General features: G+C 47.3%; 1 protein-coding gene across 4 annotated transcripts in view; it reads right to left on the bottom strand.

Annotated features, from left to right (window-relative positions):
* ZBTB40 (zinc finger and BTB domain containing 40) overlaps positions 1-1,788 on the bottom strand; it is an 80,233-nt gene extending 78,445 nt beyond the window's left edge. For 2 of the 4 annotated variants that reach the window (XM_040428577.1, XM_040428552.1), the window contains exon 1: positions 1,673-1,788. The gene's annotated coding sequence lies outside the window, so the exon portion shown is untranslated. Of the gene's footprint in view, positions 1-1,652 lie in introns of all 4 variants that reach the window. The other 2 variants (XM_040428570.1, XM_040428561.1) reach the window with 2 other exon arrangements.
* Between the last annotated feature and the right edge of the window lie 14,903 nt (positions 1,789-16,691).

Here is a 16,691-nt window from a genome sequence, read left to right on the forward strand (position 1 = left end):
TTAAAATCCACGAGGAAGGTCAGGTTAAAGGGGTTCTACAGTTTGTTTTAACTGATGACACCCGGGACCCCCGCTGATCAGCTATTTGAGAAGGCAGCGGCACTCTTCTCACTGTTTACCGCTGGCCCAGTGACGTCACGACTTGTATCAACTGACCTGGGCGGGCTAAGCTACATTCAAGTGAACAGAGCTTAGCCCCGCCCAGGCCAGCGGTACTAGTCGTGACGTCACTGGGCCTGCGGTAAACAGTGAGAAGAGTGCCGCTGCCTTCTCAAATAGCTGATCAGCGGGGGTCCCGGGTGTCGGACCCCCGCCGGTCAGATGCTGATGATCTATCCAGAGGATAGGTCATCGGTTAAAACAAACTGCAGAACCCTTTAAACACACATTCCTTCCCCCCCCCCCCCCAGTGTGTGGATGAGATCTGTTAAAATCTAACAAAATTAGCTACTACTGTAATATGGTGGCAAATCCAGATGAAAAATATTATCTGCTACGTGTGAACACACCCTTAAAGGGGCTGTCAACTTTTCTAAGGCTACTTTAACAAAGGCGATTTGGCGTTCCGTTTGTGAGATCCGTTCAGGGCTCTCACAAGCGCTCCAAAACGGATCAGTTTTGCCCTAATGCATTCTGAATGGATAAGAATCCGCTCAGAATGCATCAGTTTGCCTCCGTTACGTCACAAATCCGCTTTGGAGACGGACACCAAATGCTGCTTGCAGCGTTTTCTGTGTCCGTCTGATGAAACTGAGCCAAACGGATCCGTCCTGGCACACAATGTAAGTCAATGGGGACGGATCTGTTTTCTCTGGCACAATAGAAAATGGATCCGTATCCCATTGACTTTCAATGGTGTTCAAGACGGATCCGTCTTGGCTATGTTACAGGTAATACAAACGGATCCGTTCTGAACGGATGCAGACGTTTGTATTATCTGTGCAGATCCATGACGGATCCGCACCAAACGCGAGTGTGAAAGTAGCCTAATACTGATGATCAATATCAGATAGTGTGGGGTCTGACACCCGGCACTCCCGCCGATCAGCTGGTTGAAAAGAAGGCAGTGTGCGTTTTACCATAGCCTTCACTACAACAACAACAAAAAAGTGTGGCAGCACAATTCCGGAACGATGACCACAGCAGCCAGTCGGTGTCTGCAGTGAAGATGCGCTGTCCACGCGGATGTCACTGCTGTCACTGGCTGCCACGGTCATATATGACATGCACGTCAGTACACAGTACGTGGCAGGGGGCACGGCACCCACTGGGTCATGTGCAGGGCATGACTTCCTCCAGACTTCCTGTCTCCCCTGGCTGACAGGGAACCATAGCCTGGACCCAACTGTCCAGCAGGTGCAGTGAGGACAGACCTTAGATCTGGACTGTCTGAGGGGTGTGTGGGAGACCTGCGCCAGCAGGAAGCTGGGCCATACAGACAGCAGCACATCCACAGCCCAGGAGGCTGCAGGGTAAAAACTACAGAAGCACAAACGCCAATCAGAGCAGTTCTTACATCTCCCAACGTGCCCCCAGAAACATGAAAGCAGAGATCTGATTGGTCTCTGTAAACAACTCCATATTTCCACTGCGTTATATTCCATCCAGTACATGAGCGGTCCGGTCCTTACATCGCCCCGTGTCTGACTCACCACCTCAGCCGGACACTTACCCGCGGCCTGATCCTTATCGCATCGCGCTCTCTACAATCTACCTATTTTGACATCTCCTTCATGTTGAACGAAAGGCCCAGATACTGCTCCTTTTCCCTTCGACCCCGTCAAGACGTACGTACGGCGTCACTTACGTACAGCGCGCATGTCTATGACACACAAACTCTCAGAGTGTTTGTTCGCGGCGCTGCCAATAAAGTTGTTTGAAGAAAAAAAAGAAGAAAAAATGCTGAATTTGGTAGGGATTTTTATTTGCAAATTCCTGGACTAAGAAAGTCCCATAAAGTCCTGTAATAGGGTTCCTGAGGAAGACTAGGTATATATGTATGAGATATAATAGAGAGAGAGAGATGCCCACTCACAGTAGTTATGCCCAGATATGTGCCCCCTCATGGTAGTTATGCCCAGATATGTGCCCCATGACAGTAATATGGCCAGTAAAATGTATTTGCCAAGAATCTGAAATGTACTAAACAAGCGTAGCATTAGAATACATTTTTGTACTTTATTTGGTTTGCAGTGCTGTTGCATTGTCTTTTATTCTTTGTTTTTTCTAGCCATGACAGCGCGCCCCTGCGCATTGGGATGTGCTGACTGACCCCCTTTTTCTTTGCAGTTTGTACTTCAGTCGCGCACTCCTGACCAGCCTGTCTGCCCCATAGGCTGATTTTAATTAGTGTAAATATAAAGCTTAGGCTACTTTCACACTGACGTTTTGGTTTCCGTTTGTGAGATCCGTTCAGGGCTCTCACAGACAGTCCAAAACGGATCAGTTTTGCCCTAATGCATTCTGAATGGTAAAGGATCTGCTCAGAATGCATCAGTTCATTCCGCTTTGGAGACGGACACCTAAGCGCTGCTTGCAGCGTTTTGGTGTCCGTCTGATGAAACTGAGCCAAACTGATCCGTCCTGACACACAATGTAAGTCATTGGGGACATTTTCTATGACACAATCTGGCACAATAGAAAACGGATCCGTCCCCCATTGACTTTCAATGGTGTTCAAGAAGGATCCGTCTTGGCTATGTTAAAGATAATACAAACGGATCCATTCTGAACGGATGCAGACGTTTGTATTATCTGAACGGATCCGTCTGTGCAGATCCATGACGGATCCGCACTAATTGCGAGTGTTAAAGTAGCCTTATCCTGCTCTCCCTCACTCACTGGAAGCCTTTTGGCACCAGGAGAGGTATAGGGTGGACTCCCATTGCATTCTTTGGGGGCTTTCTGGCACCAGAAGAGGTATGGAGTGGGCCCGGCATGCATGTTGGTACCTGCATTCCCTGGATTTAATGGAGGCCATTTTGGCACCAAAAATTAAGGTGGGCCCAGCATGCATGTGGAACCTACACTCCATAAATTGTATGGTAGCCGTCATGGCACATAACAGGTAGAGTTTAGTGTTAAGTTCCTGTCTTACAGAGATCCCCTTGACGTGTGGCAGACGGGCCCAAATAATTTTGTACAAAATTTATTTGCCAAGAATCTCAAATTTACTTAATAAGCGTAGCAGTAGCATCAGAATACTGATTTTGTACTTTATTTGGTTTGCAGTTTGAAGTGCTGCTGCATTGTATTTTTTTCCAGTAAAGTGCCCCCTGATAGTAAAATGCCCAGTAAAGTGCCCCCTGATAGTAAAATGCCCAGTAAAGTGCCCCCTGATAGTAAAATGCCCAGTAAAGTGCCCCCTGATAGTAAAATGCCCAGTACTGCGGGACAGCCACTGAAATTCGGGCCTGTCCTGCAGGATCCGGAATGGTTGGGAGGTATGTATCTGATCAGCAGGGTTGCCAACCGTCCAGAAATTTCTGGACAGTTCATAAAAAAAGACAACTTTATTCCTGTGTCCTTGAAAAAAAAAAAATAGATGTGTCCATGATTTTTTTGAGGCTGGTGGTGCTTGCCCAGAATATTTCGGTGGTAATAATCATTTTACAGCTCACAGTAAATGCTGGTAATGAGTTCCTATCAGTATATTGAACTTTAGACATTTGTTACTTATAATTTTGAACACTCGTTATGGTTTTCCAATATGTTCGTAAAAAATGTTGGCTGTTTGTGATTTTGGGATAAATTGTCCAGAAAAAAGAAAAATTCTGGTTAGCAACCCCTTGATCAGTGGGGGTCCAACACCTGGGACTCCCGCTGATCAGCTGCTTTGGCGTACCTGTGAGCACCACTGCCTTCTCTCAGCTTACCAAGCACAGCGCCATGCATTGTATAGTGGCTGTGCTTGGTATTGCAGATCTGCCCCATTCATTTTTATGGCCTGAGCTGCTCCTAGGCCATGTGATCTGTGAACGTGTTGTCACTGGCCTTGGGAAAGCTGAGAAAAGGCTGTGGCACTACTGCCGACGCAGCTGACTTTTCAAACAGCTGATCAGCAGGGGTCCCGGGTGTTGCCCCCCACCGATCAAATACCGATGACCTATCCATAGGATAGGTCATCAGTTCTAAAGTCTCAGAAAACCCCTTTATTCTTTGAATTCAGGTGTATAAAGCCCCTAGCCATGCATTCTGCCTTTATAGACATTTGCCAACTGTCCCTGATTTTCAGAGACAGTCTTGGCAGATTCATGCTGTCCCGGACCGAAAATGAGCAGTGCTAATGTAATCCCCGCCCATAGGTGGGTGGGCTTGGAGCATTCCCAGGGCGGGACTTAGACACCCCAGTTTTACCAACTGAGGCTACTTTCACACTGACGTTTTGGCTTCCGTTTGTGAGATCCGTTCAGGACTCTCACAAGCGGTCCAAAACGGATCAGTTTTGCCCTAATGCATTCTGTATGGAAAAGGATCCGCTCAGAATGCATCAGTTTGCCTCCGTTCCGTCTCCATTCCGCTTTGGAGGCGGACGTTTTGGTGTCCGTCTGACAAAACTGAGCCAAACGGATCCGTTCTGACACACAATGTAAGTCAATCGGGACGGATCTGTTTTCTATGACACAATCTGGCACAATAGAAAACGGATCCGTCCTCCATTGACTTTCAATGGTGTTAAAGATGGATCCGTCTTGGCTATGTTAAACATAATACAAACGGATCCGTTCTGAACGGATGCAGACGTTTGTATTATCTTAACGGATCCGTCTGTGCAGATCCATGACGGCTCCGCACCTAACGCGAGTATGTGCTTGTTCTAAAGAGCTTGCTGAATACAAGCGGGGTCCTGTGATTATGGGAGGTGATGGCAGCCGAAAATTAAATGAAAATGGGAAAGCTAAAATTGAAAATAACCTTTTGACATTTTATTTACCACCCATGTGTAAAAATTTCATGCCAAAATTCAAAATAAAATAATTTAATTTATCATTTAAAGGGGATGTGTCACTTTAGCAAATGGCATTTATCATGTAGCGAAAGTTAATACAAGGCACTTACTAATGTATTGTGATTGTCCATATTGCTTCCTTTGCTGTCTTGATAAATTTTTCCATCACATTATACACTGCTTGTATCCAGGGGTCATGGCCACGCTGCAGCGCAGATATGAGGAGGCCGGGATGGGGGCTGTCTATGCGTACTCCCGTGGTCCCAGCCACTAGAGAGGGCATTGCATTTTCCTATAGTGTGCAAGCACAGCCATCACTGCTGGATTACAGGGTGGTCTGTAACCACGGATACGAGCAGTGTATAATGTGATGGAAAAATGAATCCAGCCAGCAAAGGAAGCAATATGGACAATCACAATAAGTGCCTTGTTTTAACTTCCTCTATGCAGCACGCCAGACCTGCAGGGTATAGCGACAGTGAGGTCACGGTATGGGCAATCGAGGGTTACTCACTATTTGAAGGAGATCCCTGGGCAGGCATGCGGCAGTGAATGGAGAGGTAGACACAAGTTCCTCTGGTTGTAGAGACCTGGCCTGATGGTGTGTGAGGTGCCCTGGATGTTGCAGGTGTTTAGAGTGCCTGAGGTAAGGTCCCTTTAAGATTCGTGACGCCAGTGCCTGTAACGGTGGCACACCAATTTGTAGGAGTAGTAAATGAGTACACAGTTGGTGAATTAAACGTTGCTTTACTTGGTGGAAAAACAGTCCAACTTTGTACAGGCAGTTACAGTTGATAATGATAATAATGCAGTCCCTTGAACAATACTTCACAAGCAGGTTGACTTTCAATAGTGGCAGGTATTAATCATGCAAGATACTTGGAGGGCAAACAGTTAATGCTTTGCAGTGCAATGCTGCTCTATCCCCTTCAGCTATTCTAGCTGGCTGGATCCCAAGGCCCGGATGCCTAATTGCTGGCTTTAATCCTTGGTATATAAATCCTTCCTCCAGTATTGACCCTTGCTCTTTACTTTATAGTACTTCTGTCCATCAGGGTACTTATCTGTACTTGCTGTATTGTCCTTACTGTGAGGGATGCTGCAGGTTGCTCCCAGGAGGTACATCTCTTCTACTGGGATAATCTTCTGAGCTAACTAAGGCTCACTTGATCTACAGGCAGGCTAGAGTTCTTCACTAGCCTCCTGGTTGTAGCTAGCAGCCAGGGCTATCAAGCTGCATGTCAGGAGGAGGCCCTCAGCATATCTCTGGCTGGTGCCTTCTCACTTTTGTCTCCACAGACTCCTGACTATGATCTAACTCTTCCCTGTCTGGGCCTGGACATTTATACTAGGGGCTCCCTATCTCCCTCTAACGTCTAGGATGCCTAACTACACCCTAATAGGCCTGCTATGCATGTCACAGGGGAAAACATTGCATGTAAAAATACATAGAAAAATACATTAAATGCATAGTTAAATATAATATTTCTGTCCCTTGTGAGTAGGAGTAACACGTCACCCAATTGATCCTTGTGTAGTGCCCACGCCTACCTAGTGGGACACTACATACCCCCACGCTATGACGTTGCTCGTCCTCGGCGCAACATGAAGGGGCCCTGCCCAGCTGGATACTGCACCTGAAAAAGAGAAAATAATGCAAAGCAGGAAAATACATCTACATTTGCAAAATACATTATATGTATACATCAGGCAGTTCCACTGGCTTAGGAGCAAGTACGGTGAAAAGGGGCGTTGTTCTCTTCTCTCAGGATAATGTAAGGGAACAGGGGCGCAGACCTGGTGCAGCGTATCAATAATACCGGGATAGTCCATATAATACTTTAAGTGCAAATTGTCCATAATAGAACAGTAGAAAAATGTAAAACAATTAAAAGTTCTTGGAGGCTCAAAGAACAAAACATGAGTCCGTACCCAGGTTCCTTTCTTATTCACAGCAAGGATTTCAAAGACAGCAAGGGCAGAAGTACGAGATCACAGAGGCTCACATACAATGGAGTCCATCTCTGGGCACATTTCTTTTAAGTAGCAAGATCTCAGAGGCTCATGTGCATTTGAGTCTATCCCTGGGCGCATTTCCTTGGACTTAGGTTGCACAATAAAATGACAGCACATAAAAAATAGCCCACATTATTCCAATGGCATATATAAAAATAAGTGCTGCAATACCCTTAATCAACCTGAAAAGGGGGTTAAAAAGGGTTAAAGGTGCAACATAAAAATTAGGCACAACTTGGCTCAAATATTGAAGAAGCAGGCAGGAGGTCCTGTAAACAAATATGGCTTTGCTGCAATTGGTATTTCAGTGGGCGACCATACCACTGAGCCGTGGGTAACTGGCAGCAGCAACAAAGGACCAAAACAAAGGACTCCTGTCCTGGAAGGGTTAAATCCTCAGCAATAAGGTCCCTTGATGAAAGAAATCAAATAAATCAATGGCCTAGCAGGCCAATTCACAGGGGCATGTCATATCCACTTTGCATCACAGTGGTGCTCCCTGGCTCCATTTGTAGATTGGGCCTGTAGTGAGAGTCAACAGGCGGATGTGCCCACAACACAGTATTGGGGGGCAGCTGCAGCATAAAGGGACCCCTAATAGGTATTGGCCCCATAGGCCTAGGGGTGATCACGGTTGCTGACCGCACCGATGCAGGCATGACAATTGTGGGCTGCTGCGCTGGCCTGGGTACCGCTGCCGCAAGCGGTCCGGTGGGTTCCGTGACAACTGATTCTGCACAGCGGGATATAGTGTCAGAGGGCCTCCTTGGGGGCCTCAGTGCAGCTGCAGTCGCAGTAGGTGGCCGGCTGGTAGGGACAGGTACCCTTACCTCTGACCCAGCGATGTCCGAGTATTGGAGTCGAACCTCTTCCTTTCTAGGTGGCGTCCGGATTCTGGCGGTAGCAATTCGGCGTAGTTCCCGCAGCTTTTCCTCCAGACGGACGATCTGGTTCGGGATCGCTGTCCTCCGATGTCGCCGCCGGCACTTGTACAATAGAGGGCGCATCCTGCACAGCCGCTGCAGGTTCAGGTAAGGCGTCCGCTCTTTTACCCTTTCGGATGTTGTCCAGGGTCACGTGGAATCGCTCCAGGTTCTCTAGCTCTTTAATAGTTTTCTCCCGGCGAGGCAGCTCAGGGGACGGATATGGGCTCACCCACTTCTCCACTACCATTGGTTGCCAGAATACGTTCGGGCCAATGAAAGAGCCCCGCTCTTGAAATGCATGATGGGCCGGTTCTGGAGAGCGCGCTGGTTCATGCTCGCAGCCAGTGTAGTCCTAATCAGCTTCCCAGTCCTCCGGTTCTTTCCTGGGACGGGTCACGGCAGTGGCATATGGGCCTCGCAGGCCCTCGGCAGGGGTGAACTCCACTTCCTCTCCCTCACGGAGGTTATGCATGTACTCTGAAAGGTAACTCCGCTTGACGGACCTCCGATTTACGTACAAATCTCTGCCGGTGGTATAGTCCTGGATAAAACCGTAGCCACGGTTCTTGTCAAAGGCCACAACCAACCCCTTTCTCCTTTCCAGGCGGGGTTGGGTGTCAGTGTGGCACTCATGAACGGTCTTTGCGAGTTCCTCGTAATAGATTTTAGTCTTGGTCGTTTTCTTTATGGCGGCCTCCCGTATCTCTGCCATCAGCGTCGACCATTTAAATGAGGGTTGGAAAAAGTCTCTCCAGGAGCCATAGTAGTTCTCCGGTTGCGTCCTCGGTGGCGGGCAGGCGGGTCTTTCCGGTCCCGGAGAGTAGGCCGGTGGAGCGTCCTCTTGCTCCATGGTATTAGGATCCATTTGTAATCCAATGGGTGCCGACACAATAACAGAGCAGTCCTCACTCTTCAACATGCTCGATCCTTCTCTGGAGAGCGACAGGGCGGCACCAATAATTAAAGACAGATCCTCCCATTGCTCTGGGAGGCTGCCCCCCAGGTACTCCAGTATGGGGGAGGCGGAGTCCATCATTGCAGACATGCAAATGTCCAGACAGGGCGGTGGCGCGGACATATAGCCTTTCCCGCACTTTTCAGCAGAAGGCGCCAATTTTTCCCGCCAAACAAAGTATGAAGATGACGCAGCAATAAATCCAAGCAAGCTAAGCGGTCATCTTAAGCAAAACGCTGTCTATTCACTGACAGCAAGCGGTGGCTTTACAACAGCAAAACAGTCCATAAAAAGCACAGTTTCACACCGCAAATTATTACAGTTCTTTGGCCCAGCGATTTTCAATAAAGCAATTAGGGCTTGGTCACTTTAAGGCAAATAATGGCACACAGTTTTTGTATCCGCAATGGCGCAGGAATGATCGTATCCTGTTCGTGACGCCAATTTATGCAGCACGCCAGACCTGCAGGGTATAGTGCCTGAGGCAAGGTCCCTTTAAGATTCGTGACGCCAGTGCCTATAACGGTGGCACACCGATTTGTAGGAGTAGTAAATGAGTACACAGTTGGTGAATTAAACGTTGCTTTACTTGGTGGAAAAACAGTCCAACTTTGTTACAGTTGATAATGATACAGTCCCTTGAACAATACTTCACAAGCAGGTTCACTTTCAATAGTGGCAGGTATTAATCATGCAAGATACTTGGAGGGCAAACAGTTAATGCTTTGCAGTGCAATGCTGCTCTATCCCCTTCAGCTATTCTAGCTGGCTGGATCCCAAGGCCCGGATGCCTAATTGCTGGCTTTAATCCTTGATATATAAATCCTTCCTCCAGTATAGACCCTTGCTCTTTACTTTATAGATCCTCTGCCCATCAGGTTACTTATCTGACCTGGTATTATCCTTGCTTGGTAGGGAAGTTGCAGGTTTCTCCCAGGAGGTCCATTCCTACTACTGGGGTAATCTTCTGAGCTAACTAAGGCTCACTTGATCTAGTGATGTCCGGATCATGAACGAATCGTTCATTTGAACCGATTCAGTTCACTGAACCAGAAGAGTCGGTTCCTCTGACTAAGCTGATCCGAATGAAACAGCTCAGTCAGATTAGCATAGTGTCGGGATTCGAACCCGTGACCAGCCACATCCCAGGCGGTAGCCCTGCTTACTAGGCTACCGTCCTCTCTGGACATTACTCCCTGAAACCTATTATGTAACCTCAGTCTTGCCAAGCCTTGCTCATCACCCTTGATTCCCCACACCTGGTACTTCCCTATATAAGTCCAGCCCCTTGCACTCTAGCTTGCTGATTATTAAGCTCCTGAGCCTTGATCAAGCTTCTCCTCATCTGTTGCTCCTGCTACTACTGAAAGTCCACTGCTGACCAGGAATTGCCTACCGACTACTCTTCTGCTTGTCCCTACCTACTGAACTGCTACCACCGTTGCCATCCGGATTGTCTGACCACGCTTACTGCCGCCTGCCCTGACCCACCGCCTGCCTACCGACTACTCTTCTGCTTGTCCCTACCTACTGCCTGCGGTCCTTGCCACTGGGCTCCACTCCTACCTCCAGCCAGCGGTCCTCTGACTCAGGTGAGCCTATAGGATTGTTACACATAGAGGCAGCAGCAGGCAGTGTAATAGGAGCCGACAGTGGAAGCTAGCCCCGCCCCTCCCGCCCTCCAACCAATCAGAGGCAGCCAGCAGTCCAGCACTGACTCACAGCACAGGGGGAGTCGCAGGGACTCAGAGAATCGTCTGAGAGTTTATTAGTTAAAAGAATCGAATGAGTCACAGACCTGTCACCGAGTCCCTGCCAGACATCCTGCTCTGCGGCTTCCTGTCTCCCGATAAGTCCGTCGGGGGGGGGGGGGGGAGAGAGCATGTAGCAGAGCTGTGTGTAGCATGTAGCAGAGCTGTGTGTAGCATGTAGCAGGGCTAGTATAGTATGTAGCAGAGCTGTGTGTAGCATGTAGCAAAGCTAGTATAGCATGTAGCAGAGCTAGTATAGCATGTAGCAGAGCTGTGTGTAGCATGTAGCAGAGCTAGTATAGCATGTAGCAGAGCTGTGTGTAGCATGTAGCAGAGCTAGTATAGCATGTAGCAGAGCTGTGTGTGTACAGGGTGCATGCAGCAGTGTAGCAGAGCAGGAAGTCTGGTAGGGACTCGGTGACACGATTCTTTTAACTAATAAACTCTCAGACAATTCTCTGAGTCCCTGCAATAACTATAGCCACTACATCCCAGTCTGCTCCACTGCATTCACTGCAGCAGAACTGTGTTTGCCAGGAGCGAGTCCCTCCTGAACTTCGGTTCACTTGAGAGCCGACTCAGCAAGTGAACCGAAGATTCGATGAGCTGAGCATGTGCATTGATATGCAGTTCACTTGCTTCTGCCGCTCAGGAAGTGAACCGAAGATCCGATTCATGAATCGGTTCTTTTGAGTGAACTGATTCAAATGAACCGATTCATGAAAAAGATACGAACTTCCCATCTCTAACTTGATCTACAGGCAGGCTAGAGTTCTTCACTAGCCTCCTGGTTGTAGCTAGCAGCCAGGGCTATCAAGCTGCATGTCAGAAAAGGAGGCCCTCAGCATATCTCGGGCTGGTGCCTTCTCACTTCTGTCTCCACAGACTCCTGACTATGATCTAACTCCTCCCTGTCTGGGCCTGGACATTTATACTAGGGGCTCCCTATCTCCCTCTAACGTCTAGGATGCCTAACTACACCCTAATAGGCCTGCTATGCATGTCACAGGGGAAAACATTGCATATAAAAGCACATGGAAAAATGCATTAAATGCATAGTTAAATATAATATTTCTGTCCCTTGTGAGTAGGAGTAACACGTCACCCAATTGACCCTTGTGTAGTGCCCACGCCTACCTAGTGGGACACTACATCTACATGATAAATGCTATTTGCTGAAGTGAAACAGCCCCTTTAATGTTTAATTCAAGCATGGGTAATATGTGACAAAATTTTAAAAAAGCCTTTTCTCATTTAATTTTCTCCAGCCCCTCCTTCTGTCTTCACACTGCCCGCTCATTCACTGCCACCACGACCGCTTGTCCCGTAGTCACTGTTGTGTAGTGCACCCATCAATTGGATTTACAGATATACTAGCCAAGTTTAAGATGCAAAAAAAGCTTCCTGTTGACCTGTGCACCAAGCAGCGGAATGCGCTATTGAAGTTGTTGTGTAGAGCGCCCTCTATTGAAATTACAGACTTCTTGGCTCATATGTCTGTAAATCCAAAAGAGGGCGCTCTATGTTCAGTTCGGGGCTGATTAACATCTACAGTGCTGCCCATAATTCATACCCCTGGCAAATTTTGACTTAAAGTTACTTTTATTCAACCAGCAAGTCATTTTTTGACGGGAAATGACATAGGTGTCTCCCAAAAGATAATAAGACGATGTACAAGAGGCATTATTGTGGAAAAAAAAAACATTTCTCAGCTTTTATTTACATTTGAGCAAAAAGTGTCCAGTCCAAAATTATTCATACCCTTCTCAATAATCAATAGAAAAGCTGTTATTGGCTATTACAGCAATCAAGCGCTTCCTATAATTGCAGACCAGCTTTTTGCATGTCTCCACAGGTATTTTTGCCCATTCATCTTTAGCAATGAGCTCCAAATCTTTCAGGTTGGAAGGTCTTCTTGCCATCACCCTGATCTTTAGCTCCCTCCACAGATTCTTAATTGGATTCAAGTCTGGACTCTGGCTGGGCCACTCCAAAACGTTAATGTTGTTGTCTGCTAACCATTTATTCACCACTTTTGCTGTGTGTTTTGGGTCATTGTCATGCTGAAATGTCCACTAGTGCCCAAGGCCAAGTTTCTCTGCAGACTGCCTGATGTTGTCGTTGAGAATCCTCATGTATTGCTCTTTTTTCATGGTGCCGTTTACTGTGATTAGGTTCCCTGGTCCATTGGCTGAAAAACACCCCCAAAGCATTAGGTTCCCACCACCATGTTTGACAGTGGGGATGGTGTTCTTTGGGTTGAAGGCTTCTCCTTTTTTACGCCAAATGAAGGAAACATCATTGTGACCAAACAATTCAATTTTTGTTTCATCTGACCATATCTGATATGCTTTACTGGCATAACTTCTGGCTTGGTATAGACATATAGGCACAGTCCTACTACAATAGACTGAGCGCCGTATACCTAAATATATGATTTGGTATATCCCAGTCTGGCCATAGTTTGTTAGCACGAGACACGTAAATGTTTTTGGGTTTCTTCTATCAGTATTGAGACCTTTTCCGTTCATTTACTCACTTATCATCTCCTGCTAACAGTTACTGACCTGATCACCTTATAAAATTGATTGATCAGCGTTTTCTAGTTACTGGCCTATTTTATTATATGTTCCAATATTTCTCTGATTATCCTTAAAGAGAAAAATATAAAAGAAAAAAGAAAATACATTTATATTTGTATAATAATATTTGTAATTCTCTATGGTGATAGGTACTCCTTGTCAAATATGTCCCCTGATGAGCCTGACACCAACCAGGCGAAACGCGTAGGGACGTTATTGGACAATTGACTTTTCTAATTCTAAATCATTTCTCTTTATATATCACATATGGTAATAGGGTGTTGTCTCTCACCTACCTTGGGTATTTACATACATTTATTATTTTTCTTGTGTAGATTAGCCCAGGCGTCCCTATAGGGTCCCTCAACATATAGGCTTCCACCCCGTGAGAGGGTTAACCAGGGACACTAGGAGGCACGTGAGACGGGATCGCCCCTATCTGGGCGGCTATTCCGTATTTAGGCAGGGCTGCTACACTAGGGCCAGAATTAGGGCTAGTACCCCCAGCAGGTTTCACTAACATCTACTAACCAGATTGCAAATATCGTGCAAGCTAACATCAATCTGACCCTAGATTTTGATTTTCTTTTTCTTATTATTATTTATTATCTATATATTTGAAGGGTGTATTTACTATTTTATACATAAATATTAAAAGTTATATTTTAGAATGATGGTACTACTGTGAATTCATAACACAGAAGACCAGAAGTCTTCTTCTTTGTCAGATGAGCTTATGCAAAGGCCAAGCAAGCTTTTGTGTGCCTTATCTGGAAAAGTGGCATCATCCTTGGTCTGCATCCTTGGAGCCCAGCAGTGTGCAGTGTCCGTTGGATTGTCTGCCTTGAGACATTGCCACCAGCAGAGCCCAGATTGACCAGGATGGCATTGGTGGTGATCTGTCACGGCTGTGTGTGAGCAACAAGAGCATGCACAGAAAATAGAGCTACTGACCGGACCCAAACTAGGGAGGATAAAGGGTGACCCCTGTCCGACCCTCAAAAGCTCTCCCTATGCTGCTAAGCCCATGCCCGGATCCAAATGGTGGAAGGAGGCATGCCCGCGTACCTAAGACTGATGGCCACTGTAACCCCTACAATAGTGGAAGGGGCACGGCCACCGGTGCCCTGCTCAGTATATGGAGGGAACCGTGGTCGCCTCGGATCCAGTCAGAAAACACACAGATACACAGCAATGTCTGCACACTTAGCTGAAGGGCTGCAGCCGCAGTGAAGACGGATCCAAAGACAGGCTGGCAATATCCGGAGTACTTTCTGCAGCAGAACACAGGTCCAGTGAAAGGATAGCATACAAGGGAACATACTCAAGCAAGAGCTACAACCCAAATGAGAAATATAATCCACACCTACAATAGGAGGAGGGGGAATATAAAAGCAGGGAAATCAAACGGAGGAGAAACAGCTGGGAGGAAGGAAACAGAAAACTCCTCCCAGCTCTAGTAGTGACATCATCACAGGGGTGGAGAAACAGAGCTGTGAGAACGTCCCAAAGCTCTGGTAGTGACATGATCCTTGGATTCTTTTTCACCTCTCTAACTATCCTCCTGGCAAGCACAGGTGTCACTTTTGGCTTCCAACCTGTCACGGCGGATGGGATCTCAGATACACAGATAAACCAACAAACCAGATTCTAGGCGAGAAGCTGGGGAAAGGTCACCTCCTAGCAAATCCCTGACTTCTCTCCCTACCCTGCTAAGCCCACATTCAGACCTTGATGGTAGGAATAATGTGTCCTCGTGCCTGGGCTAAAATACCCTAGGATCCCTGAGATGGTGAAAAGGGGAAAAGGATCAGCCTGCTCCCTCAGAACCTGGAGGGGACAGAAGACACACAAACAACCTAGACAGCAAACAACAAAACAGAAACCAAACTAATCTGATCTGAGCTGGAACAGACAATCCTTCCTTCCTTGCTTGCTTCCAAGGCCAGACTGATTTCTATAACCCGCACAGAACACTGGGATTGAGTGAGATTTAAACCAATGACCCCACCCAGTGCACCTGAGGGGAGCGCGGATCCAGCACGACTCCAAAACAAAACAAAAAACTAAACACGTGCTGCTATTCTGGCCGACCTCCGCACATAGTCAGAGCAGGGCATGACAGTACCCCCCCTTCTGCGGGTGACCTCCGGACACCCCGGACCAACCTTATCCGGATGGGATCTATGAAAAGCCCTCACCAGTCGGCTGGCACTGACATCCAGCGCCGGAACCCACATCCTCTCCTCAGGGCCGTATCCCCTCCAGTGTACCAGGTACTGAAGGGAACCCCGAAGAACTCTAGTGTCGAGAACCCTGGAGATCTCGAACTCCAAATTTCCATCGACCAGAACAGGAGGAGGAGGCAATGGCGATGGTTTCACCGGTTTCACGTATTTTTGTCAGTAAAGACCTGTGGAACACATCATGGATCCTCCAAGTCTGCAGAAGATCCAGCCGAAACGCTACTGGATTGATCACCGCAGATATTTTGTACGGACCAATAAATCTTGGACCCAGTTTCCAAGATGGCACTCTCAATTTAATATTTTTAGTGGACAACCACACCAGATCACCCACACACAGGTCCGGACCAGTCACACGTCTCTTGTCAGCCATTCGCTTATACCTCTCACCCATCTTCTCCAAATTCCCTTGGATCCTCCGCCAGATAGAAGACAAGGCAGAAGAAAATCTCTCCTCCTCTGGCATCCCAGAGGAACCAGTCCCAGAAAAGGTACCAAACTGAGGATGAAAACAGTATGCGCCAAAAAATGGCGACTTACCCGTGGACTCCTGCCTACGGTTATTCAAAGCAAATTCTGCTAAGGACAAGAATGAGGACCAGTCCTCCTGATTCTCAGCCACAAAACACCTCAAGTAGGTCTCCAGGTTTTGATTAGTACGCTCTGTCTGTCCATTCGACTGCGGATGAAAAGTCGAAGAGAACGAAAGTTGAATGCCAAGCCGAGAACAGAACGCTCTCCAAAACCTGGAGACAAACTGCGTGCCCCTATCAGAGACCACATCCGAAGGAATACCATGCAATTTCACAATATTATCAACAAAAATCTGCGCAAGAGTCTTGGCGTTAGGCAGACTAGTTAATGATATACTGTAAAGTGAGCCATTTTACTGAAACGGTCAACTACCACCAAAATTACTGTTCTCCCGGAGGAACTCGGCAGATCCGTAATAAAGTCCATAGACAAGTGCGTCCAAGGACGAGACGGAATAGACAATGGAAGAAGTGAACCAGCCGGTCGAGTATGAGCAACCTTTGACCGAGCACAGGTTTCACAAGCTGCCACGTAATCCTCAATGCTCTTACGTAACCCTGGCCACCAGAACCTCTGGGACACCAGATCACAGGTGGACTTACCACCAGGATGTCCAGCAAGGACAGTATCGTGATGTTCCTTGAATACCTTGTATCGCAGACCTTCAGGAACAAACAACCTCCCTGGGGGACAAGAACTAGGAGCCCCCTCCTGGGCTCCCAACACCTCCATC

The sequence above is a fragment of the Bufo bufo genome, chromosome 1 (assembly GCF_905171765.1).
Source record: "Bufo bufo chromosome 1, aBufBuf1.1, whole genome shotgun sequence".
In the NCBI taxonomy this organism is placed as follows: domain Eukaryota; kingdom Metazoa; phylum Chordata; class Amphibia; order Anura; family Bufonidae; genus Bufo; species Bufo bufo.